Here is a 23,734-nt window from a genome sequence, read left to right on the forward strand (position 1 = left end):
ATCAGTCAGTTATACAATCAATATTTCAAAAACAAATCATCCATTTAGACACTTATATACCCATTTATTCTTCCATCGACCTTGAGATATACATATATAAAACATATGTAATTTTCAGAAAAACACACATTTACTGGATGATGTCATCAGTGATATCTGCAAAAACAACAGTGAATGGACAGAATGCAGAACAATGTCATACATTCACCCCAGTACAGAGATCTGGGCCTAAATCCATCTTCTTTTTTTGTTGTTGTTGTTGCTCACCATGCCGTTCCAGTTTGAACCCAGCCATATGCAAATCAGTCTTGACCCTGTGCGCCATGGGAACAGTGCACCCGAACTGCCAAGCCAGGTCCTCCCTAGTGACTATGTGTGTGTGTGTGTGTAACAGGATGTATAGGTGTAAGAGTACATATGAAGAGTGAGTACATGTATGAGTGACTATATAGGACTGTTGATGAATGAGTGGATGTGTATCTTGGAATTACTGAATAGGTTGTTGTAACTGGTATTGGTATGTCCATTTTTTTGAAACTTTTAGTTTCTATTTTTGAATGTGTGTATCAAAGGCTATATTAGGGTGAGAGGAGGTCTGCCACTCTTGCACAAGGATGATGTCATCAGTGATGTCATCAGTGATGTCATTTGAGATATCATCAGTGATGTCATGAGTGATGTCACTGACCATGTCATGAGTGATGTCATATGTGACATCATCAGTGCATTGCGGGCACGCAAGTTATAGTTTGCTGAACTAACTATAAAGGGGGAATTTCTAGGGTTTTGTACGAGTGAAATGTCCAGCTAACTATAACACCCCTGAAACCTATGTTTTTTTCTGTGAATTTCTAAGGTTTTTTAAATGCTAATTCCTAAATTTAACGTAAGTGAAACCTATGTTTTTTTAAGTGAATTTCAAAGCTTTTTTAAATTATTGTTTCTCACTATGCCTACAGAGATAGGACATGTGAAGAAAGAAGGAAAAAAACACAGAAAGAAGAAAAAGAAATGCAGGAAGAAGCAACAGAAGTCCTCAAAGATGAAGAAAAGTGCAGGAAGAAGGAAGACGTGCAGAAAGAACAAACAGAGGAGCAGAAAGAGTCTTAGTTGCAAAATCATCCTGTAACCTCAACTTTTTCAGATGGGTACTGGTGGTAACTAACTAACCAGTCCTAGAGCCAGTGCTATGCTAAAAGACACTTAGAATACAGTTAAAACACTTCCATACACTAGGGAACACTATGCGTTGGGGTACCCCTGTTATTAGCATGACCTCCTCTGTAAGCCCCTAGTATATAATCGGGCAGGGGGATTAAAATTACCTCTTAAAACATGCCACAGGGCGCATTTGCACATTGGAGAAGGGAGGGGGGGCTGAGCTGACGTGTGCAAACACGCCCTGTGGCCGTTTTAATTTGGGGATTAAAGTCCCCTTGAATCCTGAGTGTCCCTTGGGTACAACTAGCCCATCAGGTATCTGTAGTTAGCACCACAGAGCTGCGTTGCAGAGAAAATGGGCACAGCCTGGAGCACCTCTCTGCAATGCAGCACAGTGGCGCTTACTGGAAGCACCTGGTGGACTATTTGGCCCCCATGGGCCCTCAGGATTGAAGGGGAATTATTTCCCCAATTTAAAACGCGCCATAGGGCATGTTTGCACACGTCACCTCATTCCCCGTCCCCTCCCTTAACCACTGTGTAAACACGCCCTGTGGCCGTTTTAAATTGGGAGATTGACTCCCCTTGAATCCTGAGCGTCCCTAGGGGCAAATTAGCCCACTAGGTACATCCAGTAAGCACCATTGCAGAGAGGTGTAAAAAGGGGCACATCCTGCACCACCTCTTTGCAACGCAGCGCAGTGGCACTTACTGGAATCACCCGGTGGACTAGTTGGCCCCCAGGGTCCCTTAGGATTGAAGAGGTGTTATTTCCCCAACTTAAAACGCACCACAGGGCAAGTTTGCACACGTCACCTCAGGCCCCATCCCCTCCCTACACCACTGTGTAAACACGCCCTGTGGGCGTTTTAAGTTGGGAGATTAAGTCCCCTTGAATCTTGGGGTCCAACTAGCCCACTAGGTACCTCCAGTAAGCGCCACCTAGCTGCGTTGCAGAGAGGTGTAAAAAGGGGAACGGCCTAGACCACCTCTCTGCAACGCAGCGCAGTGGTGCTTACTGGAAGCACCTTGTGGGTAGTTGGCCCCCCGGAGCCCTCAGGATTGAAGGGGAATAATTTCCCCAACTTAAAACTCGCCACAGGGTGTGTTTGCACATGTCACCTCAGGCCCCGTCCTCTCCCTTCGCCACTGTTTAAATACACCCTGTGGCCGTTCTGAGTTAAGAGGTTAAGTCCCCTTGAATCCTTAGGGTCCCTATGGTCAAACTAGCCCACTAGGTACCTCCAGTAAGCACCACAGAGCTGAATTGCTGAGAGGTGTAAAAAGCGGTGTGGCCTCTGAACACCTCTCTGCAGCGCAGCTCCCTGGCGCGTACTGGTGGTACCTGGTGGGCTAGTTGGCCCCCAGGGACCCTCAAGATTGAAGAGGAATTAATTCCTCAACTCAAAATGCACCACAGGGCGCGTTTGCACAATGCTGAAGGAAGGGGCGGGGCCTGAGGTGACCTGTCTGAAAACATGCGCTGGGTGCGTGAATCTCGCCGATTTTTTTAAAAAAAGAATCTTTTTTGGGCCCTGGGGATCCAGAGCAGGCCTAGGGGGTCAGGGTGTTGCTACCCTGCCCCCTTTTTGTGTTTTTTGCGTTTTTTTCTTAGGTTTCCAACACTTCCTGGTTTGGAGTGTTGACAGCCACTTAGCATACAGCTCGTGATCGGGAGGGTGCGCTCAGGGTGCGCAGATCCAGCGCGGCCATAGATATATATTAAGGGTGGGCGTAGTGGGCGTAGTGGGGCTATGTGAAGCAGCACGTAGTGTGCCCAAATCTACGCACACTACGCGCTTCGCGTAGCCCCACTACGCGCCACCCGCCACCCACCCACCCTACTTTTAAAAGATAAAATGAATTTGTAATAAAGCAAATTAAAGGCACTTACCTGACGCGCGGCGTCTCCCGGGGCTCCCTCTTCCTGTTTTTCAATTTTCCTGACAAATGCGCATGCGCGGACGCCCGCGCATGCGCATTTCTTGTGAGAAATGCGCATGCGCGGGCGTCCGCGCATGCGCATTTGTCAGGAAAATTGAAAAACAGGAAGAGGGAGCCCCGGGAGACGCCGCGCGTCAGGTAAGTGCCTAATTTGCTTTATTACAAATTTATTTTACCTTTTAAAAGTACGGTGGGCGGGAGGCGGGTGGTGGGCGGCAGGCAGCTACGCTTCGCCCACGTAGTGTACGTAGGCGCTGCCTGCTTCGCCTACTTCGAAAACTGCGAGGGGCTGAGATAAAAGGGGGGTCCCAAAACGCGTTTTTCCCATGCATTTTTCCATAGGACCTTTAGACAGGGCTACAGCCCGAACGGCTGAACAGAATTACTAGAAATTTGGCAGAGAGGTAGTCCTCAGGTCAAGGAAGTGCCTTTTGTAGGTTTGGTGTAAATCTGTTCAGTAGATTTTGAGAAAATAGCCTTTAAATCAATATATATATCTGAGCCAGCTTACGGTACGCTTACCGTAAGCTTACCGTACGCGTACGGTGGCGTGCGCGAGCGCGATTCTGATTGGCTCTTAGATCTTAGTAAACATTCGAATCGGCCGAAACCAGGAAGCGGCGGCCGCCATTTTCTCTCTCGCACTGAGAGTTAGGTTGTTCAATAAAACCAATAAACATGTAATGGGGCTGTTTAGACAGCTCCCACACACATAGCCATGATGAGGGAGTCCCCAAAGACCCCCCAAGGCCAAACATTTCGCTAATTTCGCCGATTACGCTTACCGTATGCGTACGGTAAAAAATGTAATAAAAAAAACACTATCCACACTCTACCCACCCCCTGTGCTTTTGGTGGCCGCAGGCCACCAAATGTGCAGGACTTATTAGAGTTGTGAAAAACCACAATATTTTAACCAAAAATAATAAAAGAAAAAATTATCCACACTCTCTCCACCCCGTGTGCAAATGGTGCCCGAAGGGCACCATTTGTGCATGGCTTATAAAAATTACGAAAAATTAAAATATTACCTTTCAAAACGAAGTGCATCATATGTCCTCCATGTGCGCACGGTGCGCGAAGCGCATCGTGCGTACATGGCCCATCTAGCGTAACGTGGGCACGCGGTGCGCGTAGCGCACCGCGTGCCCACCGTGCGTGCACGGCACTAACTGCGTAAAGTGGGCGCGCGGTGCGCGAAGCGCACCGTGTGCTTACTGTGCGCGCACGGTGCGCGAAGCGCACCGTGCGCGCACGGAACGAACTGCGTTAAGTGGGCGCGCACGCCACGAATGGCGTAAAGTAACTTAGCATTTAAAAAACCGTACAAATTCACTGAAAAAACCATAGGTTTCACACACGTTATAGTTAGGAATTAGCATTTAAAAAACCTTGCAAATTCACTGAAAAAACCATAGGTTTCACACATGTTACAGTTAGCGGAAATTTTACTGATAAAAAACCAGTGAAATTCCCCCGTTATAGTTAGTGCAGGCAACTATAACTCACGCGACCGCAATCTTCTGCTGATGACATATGTGTCTTTATGAAAAAAAAATTTTGTAATATATGCATAGCTAAAAATGTATGGAAGAAGACATGGGCAAATAAGTGTCTAAATACAGTATTAGCATCAGCAGAGGATTGCGGTCGCGTGAGTTATAGTTGCCTGCACTAACTATAACGGGGGAATTTCACTGGTTTTTTATCAGTAAAATTTTCGCTAACTATAACATGTGTGAAACCTATGGTTTTTTCAGTGAATATATATATATACACACACACACACACACACACACACATATACACATATATATTTAGATTGGTACTGTAAAGCAGGGTTGCACTTGGCACTTTAACTAAGCCATTATCACATTTGAATGAAATGTACTAACATTTTTAGTTGGCGTGCATAAAGAGAGGATATAAAAGTGGATTAAGAAGCATTTTTAGAAACCAAAAAGAATTTCAAAATGTATTGATTTACGTTTTTGAATCTTTATGAGCAGTGATAATTGTACTTTGTAAAAAGTTGGATAAAATGCTTTTATTTGACGCACTTGCATAGAAATCGATTGAAATGCAAGGGTAAAAACCAACTCCAAGATGGCACCTACTTTTACTGTGAAAATGAGGCTTAGATGTGCATTTGGTAATGTCCTTTGTCATTGTCTATCTTCTATTAGATGTGTATTAAAAGCTTTAAAAAATGGCAATATAAGGCTGCATTGACAGCCGGAACGCGTGGATTCCATTGTTCAAATAAAATTGGAGTAGACTGATCCCCTCAGAGTGCTGGATTATTTCTGTGATAGTGAGGAAATTGGTATTTGAATGCGTTAAGACGCGGTGGGCACCCTCGATGGTTAGGCAGCACGCCAAGAAAAGCCGTCCAGTGGAAATTTTTGAAAAGGAGACAGGGGTGCCCCCGTTCACCCGCTGAAGCAGCCCCTCATAGAAACGGACTTGAAGCGCGAGAAACCGCGGGACAGGATTTGGAGGAATCCAGTCGCTGCTGCGATACCCAGCTAATTGCCGGTAAGAAGAGGGAGCGTGGTGTGAGTGCGAGTCGGGCGGAGTAGGCAGCGAATCTCTCCAGGAGTTTAGAGGGAGAGTGAAAAGAGACATTTACGAGCTTGGGGAAAGTTTACCCGCATGATAATTATGAGAGATGATGAGTGTGCAGCGAGGGAGCTAGAGGCTCTGAAACTCTTCAATGAAACTGTAACAGTGCAGAATATTGAAAAAAGAGAAACAGCATCTTCAACAAGTAATGAAATGGGAAAATTATTGTAGGAATATGAAAAGCTGAAGAAACGTGAAATTTCTCGGTGGTGGAAGGTTGCATCACTTAAACAGTATATCGCAGTCAGCAGGGTCCCAAGGGGGCTGGGAGTAATGATAACGCCGACATATCAAAACCCCCATCCAGATGCAGATCAGGCGAAAATAATCAATTTAAAGGAGACCTAAAAAATCTACTTGAAAAATATGAGAAAAGGGGCGTGGCCTAACTGCCAACCAGCATGGCCACACAGTGAAGGAGCTCCGGTGGCCGATGCGAGTGATCATAATTTTCCAGCGTGCAAAATTCTGCTAAATGCTATACATTATCACTCGATGACATCTAGTGCTCCAGCTTGCCAATCGGCACCAAAATCGTGGTGCGGCTACCTTCCAGAGACCAGATTCTCTGAGGTACGCAACAGTTGGAGCGACCTGCGACTCAGCTTGCCTCGGAGGCCCTGCAGTGAAAGGGACTGTGGATGAGCTTAAGGCTGGGCCGCTGCTCCCGCTCCCTGCCTCCTCGCGTCTCTTCCTGGCATACACCAACTCTCGACTCTGCGGTGCACCCATCGGCACTGGCATCATGGTGCGGGCGGCGTGTATATATTGCAACCACTGTTTCCTGCGCCGCGAGGAGCGACCTGTGCAATTGGCCAGCTTCTGGGAATCACGTGTGAGTCAGAGGCCTGAACTACCGTATCCCCTGCATCCTTCCTTCAAATCGCCTGGACTCTCTTTCCCACTATTGGAGCCACCACACTCACTGCCGCCATTTACACCAGCCCTGCAGGTGTGAACTCCCCGTGCTGCCAATCTCTGCGGCAGCCTCCGGCGGGACCTCCTGCACCGAGCCTGCAATCCCGGACCGGATGGCGGCTCCGCATCGGGAGGTCAACATACCGCAACATCGCAGGTGAGAGCCCCATGACCTGGTAAGCTGCCTCACCTCACTACATGACCGTGGGAGCCCTCATCAAAATCTGCACCAACCATCTAAGGCAGCTGGGGGCAGGCCCGACCCAATATACCCCGCGGACCCTGTGAACTCCTAGCCGAGACTGCGACATACCTCTGCGGCGATCACTCGGCATACACAGCACCCTTCTGCCCCCCCAGGCCTGGCCCACCTACCGAGTGGTCTGCTCGTGCCACCTCTAAGTAGACTGCAGTGCTAGTAGGGGCATATTCAGAGCCATACCTGGGCCCAAATCAACATCACAAGCACGAACTTCCTCTCTTTCTCTCCCCTGCCCCAACGCCATGAATCAACCCTGGCTCAGCGCAATGGGCTCGGGCTCCGAGGTTTAGACATGTAACTCTCTCCTCAGATACTCTACACTGGTAAACGATACGTGCATGTGACCCGGCAGTACCCTTGGACCCAATACCCTGCACACTCAGCACTACGCCACCAGGCCTACAGAGGGGCATTCACTTCAGTGGCGGCCTCCAGCCTCTAGGCGCCAACTGATCTACTCTCCCACAGCTGCACACTGTGCCTCAGTCCCAGTGCCTCTCTTTGCCTCAAAACCTATTATTTCACCTGGCAAACACCCCAGCTCCATGCTCTCTGCCTGGCCTGCCGCTGAACTGCCACCCACGCGTCAACTAGCTACGCACGCCGATGTCATTTCACTGTACGTGCAGCTTAGCTACCTTTGCTGGGAGGACCCCATCAGCCTCTTTTCCACAATCTCGGGTGCGGGCTTCCCCCCTACAAAAAAACATGGTAGCTCGCACTACGACGATGGCCCGCCGAGACCCCAGTCAGAGGAGACTCACATTCAACAAAATGGATGTGCCACAAAAGGCGACTCTTTGGATCTGGCGGAACAGGCAACAGGGCGTGATGGGACTGCCGCCATTATGGCGGAACTATGCTCAGGATTCCGCGCAATTGACTCCCGCCTCGACACTATTACCTCCAGACTAGATCGCATGGTCGAGCGATTGGACACCCACCACACCAGACTGGGCGAAGCTGAACAGAGGCGCTCTGACCAAGAACACCACTCACGCGAACTGTCACGCAAACTCGACCGAACGGAGCGTACATTGAAGTCGGTGACGATAAAGAATGAAGATTTGGAGGCGCGCTCCTGCCAAAACAATATACGCATAGCAGGCCTTGCGGAATCCACCAACGTCGGTCGCCCTGAAACCTTTGTCGAGAACCTATTGAAAGAACTAGTTGGTGCTGAGAACTTTTCCCAGAACTTTGTTGTGGAAAGAGCACATCGTTCCCTTGGCCCACGACCAGTGCCAGCCACTCCACCGCGCCCAATAATAGCCTGCCTCCTTAGCTATCGGGACCGGGACACAGTGCTCTGTGTCCGCGAAAACTCCCCAATCAACTACCAGGGAGCAATCTTATCCTTCTATCCAGACCACACTGTGGTAGTTCAGTAAGCATGTCGCAAATTCACAGAAGCCAAGCGCCTGCTCCGCTCACTCGGACTCAAATACGCTATGCTTTATCCCGCACAACTCCGAGCTATCGTTGATGGTAAGCCTTGTTTCTTCGACAATGATCCTGATGCTCTGACCTTCTGCAAACAATGACTTGGCGAGACCCATCGCAGCCCAGGAAGATCCTTGGGACACTCATCACAGGAACGACAACTGGCTGCTAGTGCAGAACTCTTTACAACTGAATGACCCGGCTTCTCTTGGTTCTTTGGCTCTTTTTTTCCCACTATCCTTGGGGCTGCCCTGCCCCATACTGCCTTCCTTATTCTGTGGATGTCGAACATGAGGTAAACCAAGCAGGTCTTTCTTCAATGCGCACTGCTTCTCCCCTCCTGGAGATTTTTGTTTATTCGTTGTGAAGTTGGTAATTATTGACTCAGACTATCGCCTTAAATGTTCTATTGCTTAGGCAACATACTGGGCACTTTATTTGCACGCTCACCTCCTAGTTTCTTTAATGTTGCATGATTGCTGGCATCGGCCATCCGAGGCGTTGCCCGCCCCCTTGGATGATTCCAAATTCATTACTTGTGGTTTTATTTTATTTTTCCCTTTTTTCGGGTTTTCAGGGGGGGTCTATTTCTCCGGGCATCTGCGCCCAGGTGTGGGTGGGGGGTGGTTTTTTGGGTTTTGTGTGCTATGTGTATAATTTGTTTGCTGTTTATATTAGTATTGCTTTCCTTTGTCCTCCCGAGGTGTATCCTAATGTTAGTTCCTTTTATCAATTATCTATAAATGCAGGTTATAGATTTGGATTTTGCAGGCAAATGTGAACCTTTGATTGGGAATGTCGATAGCGCCTTTGCTTACCGTCAATTTTTTAACATGGAATGTCAGGGAGCTAAATAATCCTAGAAAATGCAACTTGGTACTAACCTATCTCCGGCGACATACGGTCAAAATCGCCTTTTTACAGGAAACGCACCTCTCACCCCAAAGGCCCCCCTCCTTCGCCACATCCTGAGGCTCACACAGATTTTTTGCCAACTACAGTACTTTCTCCCACGGGGTATGTGCACTCATTCATAAGTCTCTTCCATTTACCCACAGCGCCACTGTCTCGGATACTGCGGGCCGCTATCTGCTGGTACTAGGCACCCTCATGGGGCTGTCAGTCCTTCTTTTAAATGTATTCGCACACAACAGAGATGATCCTAACTTTTATGAAACTCTACATACTCTACTGAATTGCTAGGACTATGGCATGCTCTTTTTTGGGGGTAATGTTAATCTGTGGCTTGATCCTACCCAAGACTCCTCCAATCCCCTGGCAGCCCCCAAAACACACTATAGTAATGTATTGCATGACCTTCTCCAATCCCTTGACCTTCGAGATCTATGGCATAGAAACCATCCTCATACCCCTGGTTATACCTTCTACTCCGCACCACACTCCATCCATACCTATATTGACTACCTATTTGTCAATGCCACGGGATGCCAATGGGTTACAGGTGCAACTCCTCAGCCCCGCACAGTATCTGACCACTCACCTCTCCTTCTACATCTCACCATCCCCCATTCAGCAGGATGGGAACACAGATGGTCATTCCCAGCGTCAGCCTTACTTGATGAAGTGTTCAGATTCCAAATCCATGAAGATATCACAGAATATTTCCATCTTAATTCAGGCACGGTCAAACACTATTCCACTTTATGGGACGCCTTCAAGGCATACATTCGCGGGGTCATTATATCCAAGCAGGCGGGGCTACTACGCACGATCCGTCGTGACCTGGCCAGGGTGGAGTATGAGTTGGCTGGTCTCGAAGAAATCCTCCCCCGACACACTTGCTCACACTAAACAGAACGCACTCCTCCTGGAATTTAATGAGCACGCCGATAGAGAGGCATTCCTGTTGGGTAAATATCAGCAGGCCCGGCGCTATGGAGCAGGGGAGCACCCGGGAAGGACACTCACCCGTCTGGTGAACCCCCTGAGCGGAACCGGACATATCACATCAATACTCCTACAGATGGGTCGGTGGTAACTGCAGGCTCTGCAATTATGGCAGAAATGGTAAACTATAACCGTATACTCTATACGACCACGCTACCTGAAAACGTTTCCCAACACCTATCATACCTCCAAGAAATAGCAATGGTCTATCTTACTAAGGGCCAAGTAGAATTCATGGTCTCTCCATTTTCAGCAGAGGAAATTACCACTGTTATAGATGCCCTCGCAGGCGCAAAGTCACAGGGGCTGGACAGCATAACTGGAATATTTTATAAAACCTATAAAGACCTTCTTGCCCCTGTGGTAAATAAAATAAATATTACCTGACTGAATTTCGTACGGAGTCTTAAAATAAAATAAAATAGCTCAAAATAACAAGAGGCAGAATCCGTGGTATAAGAGGTTTTCTAATGGGCTTTATTCCATTCAAAATGGCCGACTCGAGTGGCGGCCTTCAGGTTCCGTCACCACGAAGGTTCAGGAAGTGAAGTACAATATTTTGTTGATAGACATACATTTTTATAATAAGTGCATTACAATGAAACGAATGTAGAAGGCGTAACATTTGATAAGAAAAATGACGTGACAGTGACATAATCAAAACTAGGCGTAATAAGGAATAAAAGAAACATGATTGGCTTGCATTATCAGACATAGGTGGATCTATAAGATAATACTTGGCATAGATGCGCGCGCAGCAGCATGACGTGTAATTGACGTGTAACTAGGGGGTGAAGGGGACTTGACATTTAGCTCTACATGTGGAGACGAGAAGTCTGGGGTCAAGTCATCCTAATCCCAAATCATATCTAACATCCTATGTTTAAAGAACTATGTTATCCACAAGGAAGAGACTCTCGGACAGAATCTATTCTATACTGACTGTGTGCGTGTACAAGCGTCTAAGTGTCTATATGAGATGCGAGGGGCAGAAAACTTTCCATGGCAGCAGGGCTATGAATCACTTGCAGGAGGACAGAGAAACCGGGCCTTTTGCTTGGTAACTGGAGGAATGTTTACTTAAACTACTAGGCAAGAATGCATCGGCTGAAGAGCAAAATAGATAATTCGAAGGTGAAATACAACTTCTTGGCAGACAGGCGAAAACTGGCCGAGGCAGGCACCGTTAGCTGCACAGGGAGTAGGACAAAGTTCATGGATACAGATGCGAGCTCAAACTGAAGCTGTCAGAGACAGAGAGCAGGGAAAGGCTTTGAGGACAGAATCGGGCCTACTCGCCTGAACTGTAAAAATGGAGTAACTTAGCCATATAAAGTCGGTGGCCTTTCATACTTAGGAATCGAATATCCAGCCCATTGATGGCGGATCTGACAGAGAACATGTTGACGGTAGACACACATATGTTTGCGTCTTAGAAACTGGGACTGGAGGGAACATACATGTACTTGTAACATGCGTATAGAACCGTTGGGGTCCAAGATAGGGGACATAACTGACCAGGAAAATCCACATTTCCACATTCCCTCCTTGTCCCCTTCTTGCCCTTCACGAGACATCAATCTTCATCATTCCATCGATTTGCTCATGGAGCATCATTTCTTCTTCTTTCTTCTTCCGGGATCTTGAGCCAAAACCTTGATGTGGAATACACGATGTGGCACACAGACCACAAATCGCTGGTCCACATTGCAGGCATAGACAACAACTGAAAAGCATAAGAAGGCCAATACCTAGGAGGGATAGAACTCTCCATCCCCAGGCTGATATCACACTCCAAAACCACCCGGACCACGTCCAAGTGCCTGGATTCTCGTGTATCTGGCTTACAATCTTATGAAGGCGTGTTATAGCTTTATATACAGATGGCGAATTTTCTGGTATGAAAATGCAGCAGCTGGATCCGATGACCCGGCAAGCTCCGCCCCTATCGGCCAGGATGACGTCAAGGACAAGACGATTCTGGAGAACAACAATTCTCATCACTGATTGTTCCTCTGTCAGATTGCCTAGGGCGGCTATAGTCTCGTTTACTACAGCTTCAAGAGTCTTGGTGAGTCTGCGTATCAGCTTACTATTTGATATTGTACCTATATAGGGAAAGATACCTTTATTGAAATCTACATACTTGTCCCATGCCGTCTCAGTATAATCGACAACTGGGAGATCTCTTCGCTCTCTAGTGTGTACTAAATGAACATTTCGATAATAATCAGGGGGAGCTAGGAAAACAGGTGGCAGAAGGAATGCTATATAACAGGTACCATCCCAATCTAGAGGCAGACGCATATATGCCGTCTGACCACATATAAAGTAAGAATGGCGAGAAGCTCTAAATGAAGATTTGCCTTGATCACTATATTCTACTGTAGTAACACATTGGCTATGGCCCATATGTATGGAACCAACTTTTCTTACACATAATTCACCCTTTACTGGAAATACTGACATAGTGGGCAGAATTAGTTCAACTTCGGATTTGACATTCAAAATCATAAGATTAGGCGTAAAATTACCTAATTTATACACTTCATTTTCTAAATCAGTTCCTGTTCTACTGGGGTAACCCTCCTTATTAGGGTGACAGACTTTGAATAAAACTAGATTCAGATTTCCCCATATCCAATGTTGTTGATAAACTGCTGTGTCTGGGTCTATGGAATTTAATAAACTAAACCATGCTCCACAGGAGCCATTGTGTGTGAACGGATGTGGAAAGAATGGCAGAACTCCTTTGTTATTCTGATAGGGAGGAAGTCTGCCACACACCCAACAATTGGTCGCATTACTAGTCTGATGGGAATGATGTAACATACTAATGAATGTGTTATTGCGCAGCGCAAGTCTATAGGACAACTCATGTGGCGGTAGGTCACTAAAAGAATGTTCATCAGTTATATTGAGAACACGTTTAGAAACAGGATAATACATATGCAACAATATACTTGCAATAACTATTAAAAAACTCAAGGAAAACAAAATTAATAAAGTCACAATACAGTGGTTACGCAGTAATTTACAATAAGTATGTCGTTTCATTATGATTCTGGACTCTACATCATTCAGACCTAAGGGATACATGTCGGGACAGATTCAACCGCTTCACCTTGGAGAGGACTTAAACAATCAAATCGTCCGACAGTTTAGATCTGGACCTGAGTTTCTGTTTATAGCACTGAGAGTCATTCAGTTCAACAAAAGGAAGTTTTGAATCAGTCTGTGAGGGAGTGCAGGGCACAGTGTCTATATCTGAAGGTAGTCCATGAAATTTTTTTATATGGGTGGAATGCACCCATCCTTTCCGTCCTTCGATCTTCACAGCTGTTCTGGTCGTCAGCAGGACCTGCTTAGGCAACTTCCACCTAGGATCCAATTGGCTTTTCCTATCAAAATTCCGAACCAGGACAAAGTCCCCGGGGACCACGTCATGGGGTTTCACCTCAGTGTTGTCAGGAAAAGCTGCGACCACCTGTGAACGAGAAGATTGTAGTGCAGACATCAAGGAAGCCAGGTAATCTGTCAGCATATTACAGTCAACATCAGTTATTTTACGGGGTATAGGCGTCCCCCACATATTCGGTGGTCTACCAAAGATCACCTCATACGGGGATAGCCCTGTTCGAGAGTGTGCTACCATTCTCATGTAGAATAGCGCAACTGGTAAGGCTACTATCCAGTCCACACCTTTTTCCTGACATATTTTAGACAATCTGATTTTTAAAAGTTGATTATGTCGTTCCACGAGACCTGCTGCCTCGGGGTGTCGGACACAGTGGAATTTCCACTGATATCCCAACAAAAGTGAGACATGTTTCATTAATTCGGATGAGAAAGGCTGGCCGTTATCTGAATATACAACACGTGGTAAACCGTACCGTGGGAAGAATTCTCGAACTAGCTGCTTGGCAGTAGTCGGGGCAGTGTAATCTGATACGGGATACGCCTCTGTCCAACGGGAGAGAGCGCAGACAACTACGAGGACATATTTGAATCCTCGACAACGTTCCATCTGAATATAATCCATCTGGAGGACTTCAAAAGGATGGTCAGGAGGCTGAAATCCACCCTGTTCTACGGGAACACTCTTTCCTGGATTAAACTGACAACATATCATACAGGTACGAACTTTTTGTTTAGCTGCTGCTCGTAAATGTTTGTTGAACCAAATGTGCTGAATGCTGTCTAGCATAGCCTTCTCTCCTAAATGTGCTGGACTGTGAACTGTAGCTATAATGGCTTGAACCATGGAATCAGGGAGAAACCATACAGATTTCTCCTTCGTCATCCATCCTTGATCTGTCTGGATCCCTCCTAGTTCAGTCCACTTCTTTATTTCTTCTGCTGTGGCATGTGTCTGTATGTCAATTACGTCAAGTGTGGGATCCTTAATTGTCATACACTGTGTTGGTGTCTGAACTATTGGCTTTGTCATGTCTAATGTGCGATTCTGAGCAGTCTGTTTAGCTGTTCTGTCAGCTAAGTCATTGCCTTGAGAAATGGTATCAGTAACCTTCGTGTGTGCTTTACATTTCATAATTGATATAGCAGTGGGTAGATGTATTGCGTCTAACAAGGCATGAATGAGGGGTCCGTGCTGAATGTGGGCACCATGGGAAGTTAAATAACCTCTCTCTCGCCACAGCACGCCGAAGTCGTGTACAACTCCGAATGCATAACGTGAATCAGTGTATACATTAACTTTCTTATTTGTGGCTTGAATACAGGCTTTTGTTAGAGCAATAAGTTCTGCTGCTTGGGCTGACAGAGTATCTATACAATTTGTCTCAATAACTTCAGTGTCTGTTGTGACTGCATACGCGGCCACTAAATCTCCTGTACTTGTTCTCATGCACGATCCGTCTACATACAACGTCAGGTCTGGATCTAACAATGGAACGTCTGTCAAATCTTGTCTAGGTTTCGTCTTTATTTCAATGATTTCAACACAATCATGAGCTAGTGGGTCTGTTCCAATTACAGGTAATAGTGTAGCAGGATTCAATGTATTACACCGTCGGATCTCTATGTGTGGTTGAAACAATGTCAGTTCATAACCAGTAAGTCTTGCTATGGTCAAGTGTTGTGTTTGTGTTCGGTTCACAAGAATCTCTACTGCATGTGGTACTTGTACTGTCAATGGGTGTCCTAATACTATGGCATCGCTTTGTCTGATTGCTAAAGCTGTCGCTGCCACTGATTTCAGGCATGCAGGCAAAGCCTGAGCTACGGGATCTAATGTACTGGAAAAATAAGCACATGGCTTGCGTGATCCTGCTTGATCCTGAGTGAGTACTGACAAGGCAGTACCTTCGCGTTCTGTAACAAAGAGTGTAAAATGTTTGCAATAACATGGTGTTGCTAAAACAGGTGCTTGACATAAAGCTTCCTTTAGGCTTTCAAAAGCTTGTGTATGTTCCTGAGTCCAAGGGAGAACAGTCGATGTGGCTGCCTCCTGTGTGGTTAACTGAATGAGTGGTTTTGCTAGAAATGCGTACTGAGGGATCCACTGCCTACAATATGAAGTGAGGCCTATGAAAGCCCGCACCTCCTTTTGTGTCTGGGGTATTGACATGTTAGCAATTAACTGGATGCGATCTGGTGTAAGCTGCCTTCCCTCCTTGGACAGCGAGTGACCAAGATAAATAACTCGCTGAACACAGAATTGCAGCTTAGAAGGGGACACCTTGTGCCCCTTGTCGGCTAGGAAATGTAAAACTGTCAGAGAAGCTTTTTCACATTCTGGCTCGCTTCTCGCGGTGATCAGCAGATCATCGACATATTGAAGCAGTGCTGTATTGACTGGCATGTGGATACTGTCAAGTTCTCGTTTCAGTGCTTGGCTGTAGATGCTGGGGCTTTCTGTAAATCCTTGGGGAGCGCGTGAGAATTTAAAACTGCGCCCATTTAAACTGAATCCGAACAAGTATTGGCTTTCCGGATCTATTGGGACGCTGAAAAAGGCATTCTTGAGATCAATTACAGTAAAGAATGTTGCTTCGGAATCAATTGCTGTCAATAATGATGATATATCAGGGACCACAGGGAATTGTGGTACAATACACTTGTTTAGTTCACGCAAATCAATAACCAATCGGTACACTGGTAGAGCAGTAGGATCAGTTCGTTTAAGAATCGGAATTATCGGTGAATTACATACATTGGAGTCTGTTTCTACAACTACTCCCTGGGCAATCAGCTCATCAATGATTTTCAGCAAAGCCACTACAGCATCATGCGGTAACTTGTATTGTCGCATTCGTGGCAGTACCACTCCTGCTTTCAGTGTGACTCGATAGGGTGTAATGTTCATGCAGCCAACATCCGTAGGGCCTTGTGCCCATAGATGTACTGGTAAAGTCTGTAGTCGGGGATCCATGTCTCTAGACACATAGTGACCTTTAAAATCACGTAAAAACAACCTTACTCCTTCCGGAGAACAACATATTATGGCTCCTAGTGCTTTCAGAGTTTTAATTCCTAACAGATTTTCTGGGCATGATTTAGTAAGCAACAAATCTGTAGTTCGTGTCAAAGGTCCTATCGTAAGTGGTAGAGGCTTTGATACTTCATTAACAATAGGTTTTCCTGAAAAACCAAGGGAAACATTTTGAGAGCCTGAGAGGGGTGCCCCTGGAACTTCGCTACGTTTTATAGTTGTTCGACTTGCCCCTGTATCGAGTAAGAATTTTCTATCTTGACCTAATAATTCACTATGTACATAAGGTCCTTCTTGATCTACAGGAATCTCGATAAGTGGTAAGTCAATTTCCCTCTCTAGGCTGGTTCATGCGTAACGCTGGTATTCAGGGTATTCATACTGTGCAGTCTGATACAGTTGTCGTGTTGCGGTTTGTGTGGCAGTAGCAGGCAACGGTGGTGCAGCTGGCACAAACTGTATGGGTTGCTGTGAGGCTGGCATGGACTGTCCATGCTGCATAGCTCCTTGTTCATTCTGATCTTGTCTAACTAATCGTGGTCTCTCCTTTGTAATGCCTGTAGCTATATTACGTTTCAGGACTGGACAATCGTGTACATGATGGCCCAGTTGTTTACAGTAATTGCAGGTTCCTTTTACAGGAACTGCAGAATCACCAGAATGTGTCACACCCTTTTTGTGACCATCTGCTGGTACTGTCTGAGAAACTAGCATTTTCATTTTTGTATCCTTCATGCGTCTATGCTCGTGTTCTTGTTCATCCCTAATTCTATTGTGATGATACTGTAACATTTGTAGCATTTGCGACGGAGTGTTACTTTGCCAGGTACTCTCGAATTTCAATATTCTATTCTTTACTGGAGGTAATGCATTTTCCACTAATTTTGTCACAAATAAATGTGGATATGAGTCACTACTTGCTTTTATACCACTATTTATACCAAAACATTTTTCAAATCGAGCATAATAATCGCTTGTGTCTTCATCTTGCTTTTGTTTGCAGGCTGTGATTGCACCCCAATCTTCCTTTTTTGTAGTTAATAAACGTGGCAGTACCTGTACTAGTAAACCTGGTAACAGTTTAACTTTATCCCCGAGCCCCGAACCTGCAGTTCGGCCCCTTTCTTCCTCTGCTAATGCTGTCCAGTCTATCTTTTGGTCTCCCACTTCCCACTCTTTTTCTTTCAGTTTTTCATAAATGCCAGCAGGCAAAAGCACCTTTAATATCGTCATAATATCAGGAAAGGTGTACTCTCCCATCAGTAACATGTCTTTAATTTCTCGGTGGAAACCCGCTGGGTCTTTATCATGGCTAGGTACTACTTTCTTCATTTCTAATAATTCCATTTTTGATATAGGTGTGTAAACAAATACACGGTGAAACTCATTGTCTTCGCCTTTTATTGGGTGCACTTCTCGTAAAGGATTTTGTCTATCCATATAGTACGGCGTTCTTTCTCTATGGGGCAGCGAGAGAGAATCCGGACTTACAAAAAGGACATACTGTTTACGTGACACTAATATCTCTTTAATTAACTTGTTACTAGAACCTCTCCATCTGTTCGTGAGTAGTTCCATTAATATATCAGGTAAAGGACCAGGATCAGCATGTTGGCTCTTATATAATATGAGGAGTTGCTGAATCATATAGATTCCAGCTAAACGTTGTTCATCTGTACTGAGATTGAGAAACGTTTGTGCTACGGTCTCATCACCATATTTTTCAGGACTAACGATCCAGTGAACGGCTGATCTGGCTAATTCTTGCTCATCCATGGAATCGAGGAGGTGGTAACCCCTTCGTTCTCGTAGTATTTTATCTGCGGCTTGAAACGAATGTTCAGGAGACTTCAGATTTATTACAGGCGTTGGATACGTTCTGCTATTATTTGGACATACAGAATGTATGGGATCAGAAAAACATCTAGTATTTTCACAGGATCTTCCTCTGCCTACATAGGCTATGGTTTCTGACTGTCTTGCGGAATTCTCTGATTCGGACACTTCATCTTGCTCAAACTCGTCTGTTCCCAATCTCTCTTCATGAATACGTTCTATTTCTTTACGGATTTTTCGGCACATGGCGATTATACAATTTTGCTTATCGTGTCTCCCTTCTGATATATTCTGACTCCATCTTGTAAGAGTAAGCATTACGTTCATGTCTACCCCCGGACGATCTTGATTTCTGATCACACAGTTTATGAGGAAACGTAACAGTTCCCCCTGTATCTCTACTTTCTGGAATTCCATAGCTCTGTTAATACATCCTGGATCTCGTCCTGTTTGAACAAAATGATATATGTTATCCAGATGCGTAATCATCCCTGGTAACCTTGCTAAATACTCTGCGGCTCGCCTAATTCGCAATGATGCCAGAACCATTTCATCCTCTTTACCAACCACCGGGTCATATCTACAATTTACAAGGAGTTCCTTAAGCGCACGTTCACTTACGAACTTAGGTGTACGTGAATGTGCTGACTCTTGAAAGACAAGTTTATTTATTCTAGGTGGTGTAAAAGTACTGCTAGCACCTCCCGTGGCCCCATCTGGGGCGTCGGGTGTGAATGGGTTCGTTGAACGTGATACAGCAACTATGGGTGTTGTTACCCCTGTAGAGTCGACTGCGGAGACAGATGCGGAAACAGATGTGCTTGCCAAAGCTTGCGTCGGGACTTGCTGTTGCACGGGGACAGATACTTGAACCTGACGTTGAACCCCTCCGCCAGACGGTCTATGTGGTGTGGCGTTAGCATACTCGGGGGCTGCATCGTCTAGATATGAGGAAAGGAAAACATCTTCTGCGGTTCTGGGATGCCCCTTTGGATGTACCTTAATTGGAAATAACGGGGGTGGCAAGTCTTTTGGCACCTCCGTAACAGCCTTAGGTAGTCCTTCGGCTAGAAGGGGATACATACCATTCATAAGAGCATTTCTTTGTCTATTTACTTGTTCTGATTTCACTCGGATACCTTCCTCAATTAATAGATTTTCTTGAACTTTATTTGAACTTTCTTTACTCCTCTCTTCTTGTCTACGTGCTTTTTCTGTTCGTCTATGAGATTCTTTACGCCATAACTCAACAGCGTCTTTCTGTGACTGTCTGACCTTTCTTTTCCATAACTCTTCCTCCACTTTCATGATGCACTCTGCATCCCAGGTTCCCGTTGCGGGCCACCTTTGACTTTCCGGTAATCCCTTGGTATAATCTACCCATAGATCAAGAAACAATATGGCATCTAAGCCATGTTTATGGTACATGAAATGTCCTGGAGTGTCTCTAGGAGGAATAGGAACTGCTTCTTCAAGCACCCCTTTTCTGGTGGTAATCTGTCTTAACTTCGAGAAGAGCGGCATATTAACAACTGATCTGATACTTACTCTTGAACTTACTTAATACGAGAAACACAATAATGAACAGTGAACAATGAACAGTCATTCATACCACAATATGCAAGACATTTTCTGAATACTTTAAACATTAAACATTAAACATTATAACAATGATCGACAATGATGACAGTCTGCTTAACTAATCACCACGCTGAATTCTTGACAATAACTGAATACTTCGGAATACTTGATATACTGCTAAACAGTACATATACACTGCTAAACAGTGCAGACCGGATTTGTATACCCAAATCCGTCTTGACCGGCACAACCTATGTGCACGTCAACATGCCTCCCCGGCGATGGTACTCACCGAGTAGCTCCTTGAAACGGAAGGCCTCAGAGAATGGACAGGACTCGACGACTGTGGACATCGGACCCTCTGCACATCGGGATTTCGGAAAACCTGGTGGGCCTCTGTATACCTCGGATCTTGCTCTCTCAGCTAGGCTCTGGTCGGGATACTTCGCACTTCTCACCGCCTCGTCTGGGTTGGTCGCAGCCTCAGTCGCCCCCGCTTGACCGGAGGGAGCTTACAGGAAATCCTGCTGGTACGCGTTTATGGTCCGTCCAGCTGTGGCAGGAGACCGGGCCTGCAACGCACCGCCGGCGCGTGAGATGAGAAAGTGTCCCTGTTCGGGCGCCATTATGTGGTAAATAAAATAAATATTACCTGACTGAATTTCGTACGGAGTCTTAAAATAAAATAAAATAGCTCAAAATAACAAGAGGCAGAATCCGTGGTATAAGAGGTTTTCTAATGGGCTTTATTCCATTCAAAATGGCCGACTCGAGTGGCGGCCTTCAGGTTCCGTCACCACGAAGGTTCAGGAAGTGAAGTACAATATTTTGTTGATAGACATACATTTTTATAATAAGTGCATTACAATGAAACGAATGTAGAAGGCGTAACATTTGATAAGAAAAATGACGTGACAGTGACATAATCAAAACTAGGCGTAATAAGGAATAAAAGAAACATGATTGGCTTGCATTATCAGACATAGGTGGATCTATAAGATAATACTTGGCATAGATGCGCGCGCAGCAGCATGACGTGTAATTGACGTGTAACTAGGGGGTGAAGGGGACTTGACATTTAGCTCTACATGTGGAGACGAGAAGTCTGGGGTCAAGTCATCCTAATCCCAAATCATATCTAACATCCTATGTTTAAAGAACTATGTTATCCACAAGGAAGAGACTCTCGGACAGAATCTATTCTATACTGACTGTGTGCGTGTACAAGCGTCTAAGTGTCTATATGAGATGCGAGGGGCAGAAAACTTTCCATGGCAGCAGGGCTATGAATCACTTGCAGGAGGACAGAGAAACCGGGCCTTTTGCTTGGTAACTGGAGGAATGTTTACTTAAACTACTAGGCAAGAATGCATCGGCTGAAGAGCAAAATAGATAATTCGAAGGTGAAATACAACTTCTTGGCAGACAGGCGAAAACTGGCCGAGGCAGGCACCGTTAGCTGCACAGGGAGTAGGACAAAGTTCATGGATACAGATGCGAGCTCAAACTGAAGCTGTCAGAGACAGAGAGCAGGGAAAGGCTTTGAGGACAGAATCGGGCCTACTCGCCTGAACTGTAAAAATGGAGTAACTTAGCCATATAAAGTCGGTGGCCTTTCATACTTAGGAATCGAATATCCAGCCCATTGATGGCGGATCTGACAGAGAACATGTTGACGGTAGACACACATATGTTTGCGTCTTAGAAACTGGGACTGGAGGGAACATACATGTACTTGTAACATGCGTATAGAACCGTTGGGGTCCAAGATAGGGGACATAACTGACCAGGAAAATCCACATTTCCACACCCCTCAACTTCTAGAAGTCTATGCTGAGGCTCTAGAAGTCGGCACCCTTCCCCCTTCTATGTGAGAGGCAGTCATCTCTTTACTGCTCACACCAGACAAAGTCCCCACCTCCTGCTCTTCATATCGCCCCATATCACTCACCAATTTTGACAACAAGATCCTTGCAAAAATGCTCTCCACGCGACTCTCTTACTAGACCAAATCCTCTCCCCAGTACAAGCGGGGTTTCTTCCACATCGCTCTACAGCCCTTAATCTCAGGACTGTCTTCACTGTCATCAACTGAATTGAACCGTCCACCCCCTTGGCAATTGAGCTCCTAGATGCGGAGAAGGCTTTTGATTCTCTCGAATGGCCTTTCCTTATGGCTGCACTTCGCAATCTCGGACTACCTTTTAATTTTATTGCCTTAATCGCCTTACTCAACTCCTCTCCCACAGCTCGTCTTTGCGTAAACGGGTCCTTATCGACCTCCATTCCAATTTCTCGTGGAACAAACCAAGGGTGCCCCTTATCCCCGCTACAGTTCATTATAGCAATGGACCCTCTGGTGTGACATCTCCAAGAAATACATCTCCCCCACGGTTTGCAGTTCCCAAATGGACCCCTTTTATTCTCCCTTTACGCGGACGATATTTTACTTTTTGTACGACAGCCCCAGGAAAACCTCTCGCCTCTCATTTAGGAAATTGGCAGATTTGGCACTATGTCAGGTCTTAAGATCAATTGGGGAAAATCAGTTCTCTTTCCCATCACGGAAGTGGCAGTGGCTGACGACAGCGAATATGCCTTAAAGGTAGACAAGGACACCACCAAATATCTTGGTATCCAACTGCACAGGGAAAAAGAACAAGTTATACAACTAAACTATGGACCTGCAATTGAACAACTTACCCAACAAATAGCCAGGTGTATCAAACTACCTTTATCCATGGCAGGCCATATCGCCCTCATTAAGATGAAAATCCTGCCCCGATTCCTCTACCTATTCCGCTCTATACCAATCCCTCTTACTAATACTTTCTTTGTCCAAATGCGCAGCCTTCTCACAAGACTTGAATGGGCTGACAGCAGACCAAGAGTTTCATGGGACACGTTGACACTCCCTTACATCCGTGGCGGCTTCGCAGTCCCAGATTTCTATCTTTACTATCTATTGGCCCAAGCACAGTACTCCCACCATTGGTTCCACCCAGATGCCTGGATACCTTACACTATTACGGACCAAGAAACTAGCGGCACCAACGACACTTGCATCCTTGCTCCCTAAAGGCATACCACTTGACTCCGGGGATATCCAGCCTCTATCCTCCACATGCTGGGCCTGGCGCAAACTTAACCGTATGCCACATTAAGGCCCTTTATACTCGCCAGCACTACCCCTTTTTAACAATCCACTCCTTCCTCTCACAGTGGAAAAACAGGTCCAAATTACCCTTGCAAAATTAAATCTGACAACTTTGGGCTCTCTTTTTCCAGATGGACAAGCACGCAAACTATCCGACATAGCCCAGTTACCCAACGTAACATACATTGACAATTTTACCATGGCAAGAATACAAAGTACTCTCCGATCGACTTTCCCAGTCTTCCCCACGCCATTCACTAAATTCACTCTCCTCACTGTACTCATCACCGACACCAGTGGCACTCAACTAATCACCAAACTCTACAAGGCCTGTTTGTCACTTAAAACAGTCCGAGACCAGGGGGTGAAACACCAATTGGAAGAGGATCTTGGACATCCCCTGACAGATAAAGAGTGAACATACTGTCTTGACCAGATTCAGAAA

This window comes from Triturus cristatus, chromosome 4_2, assembly GCF_964204655.1.
Source record: "Triturus cristatus chromosome 4_2, aTriCri1.1, whole genome shotgun sequence".
Lineage (NCBI taxonomy): Eukaryota > Metazoa > Chordata > Amphibia > Caudata > Salamandridae > Triturus > Triturus cristatus.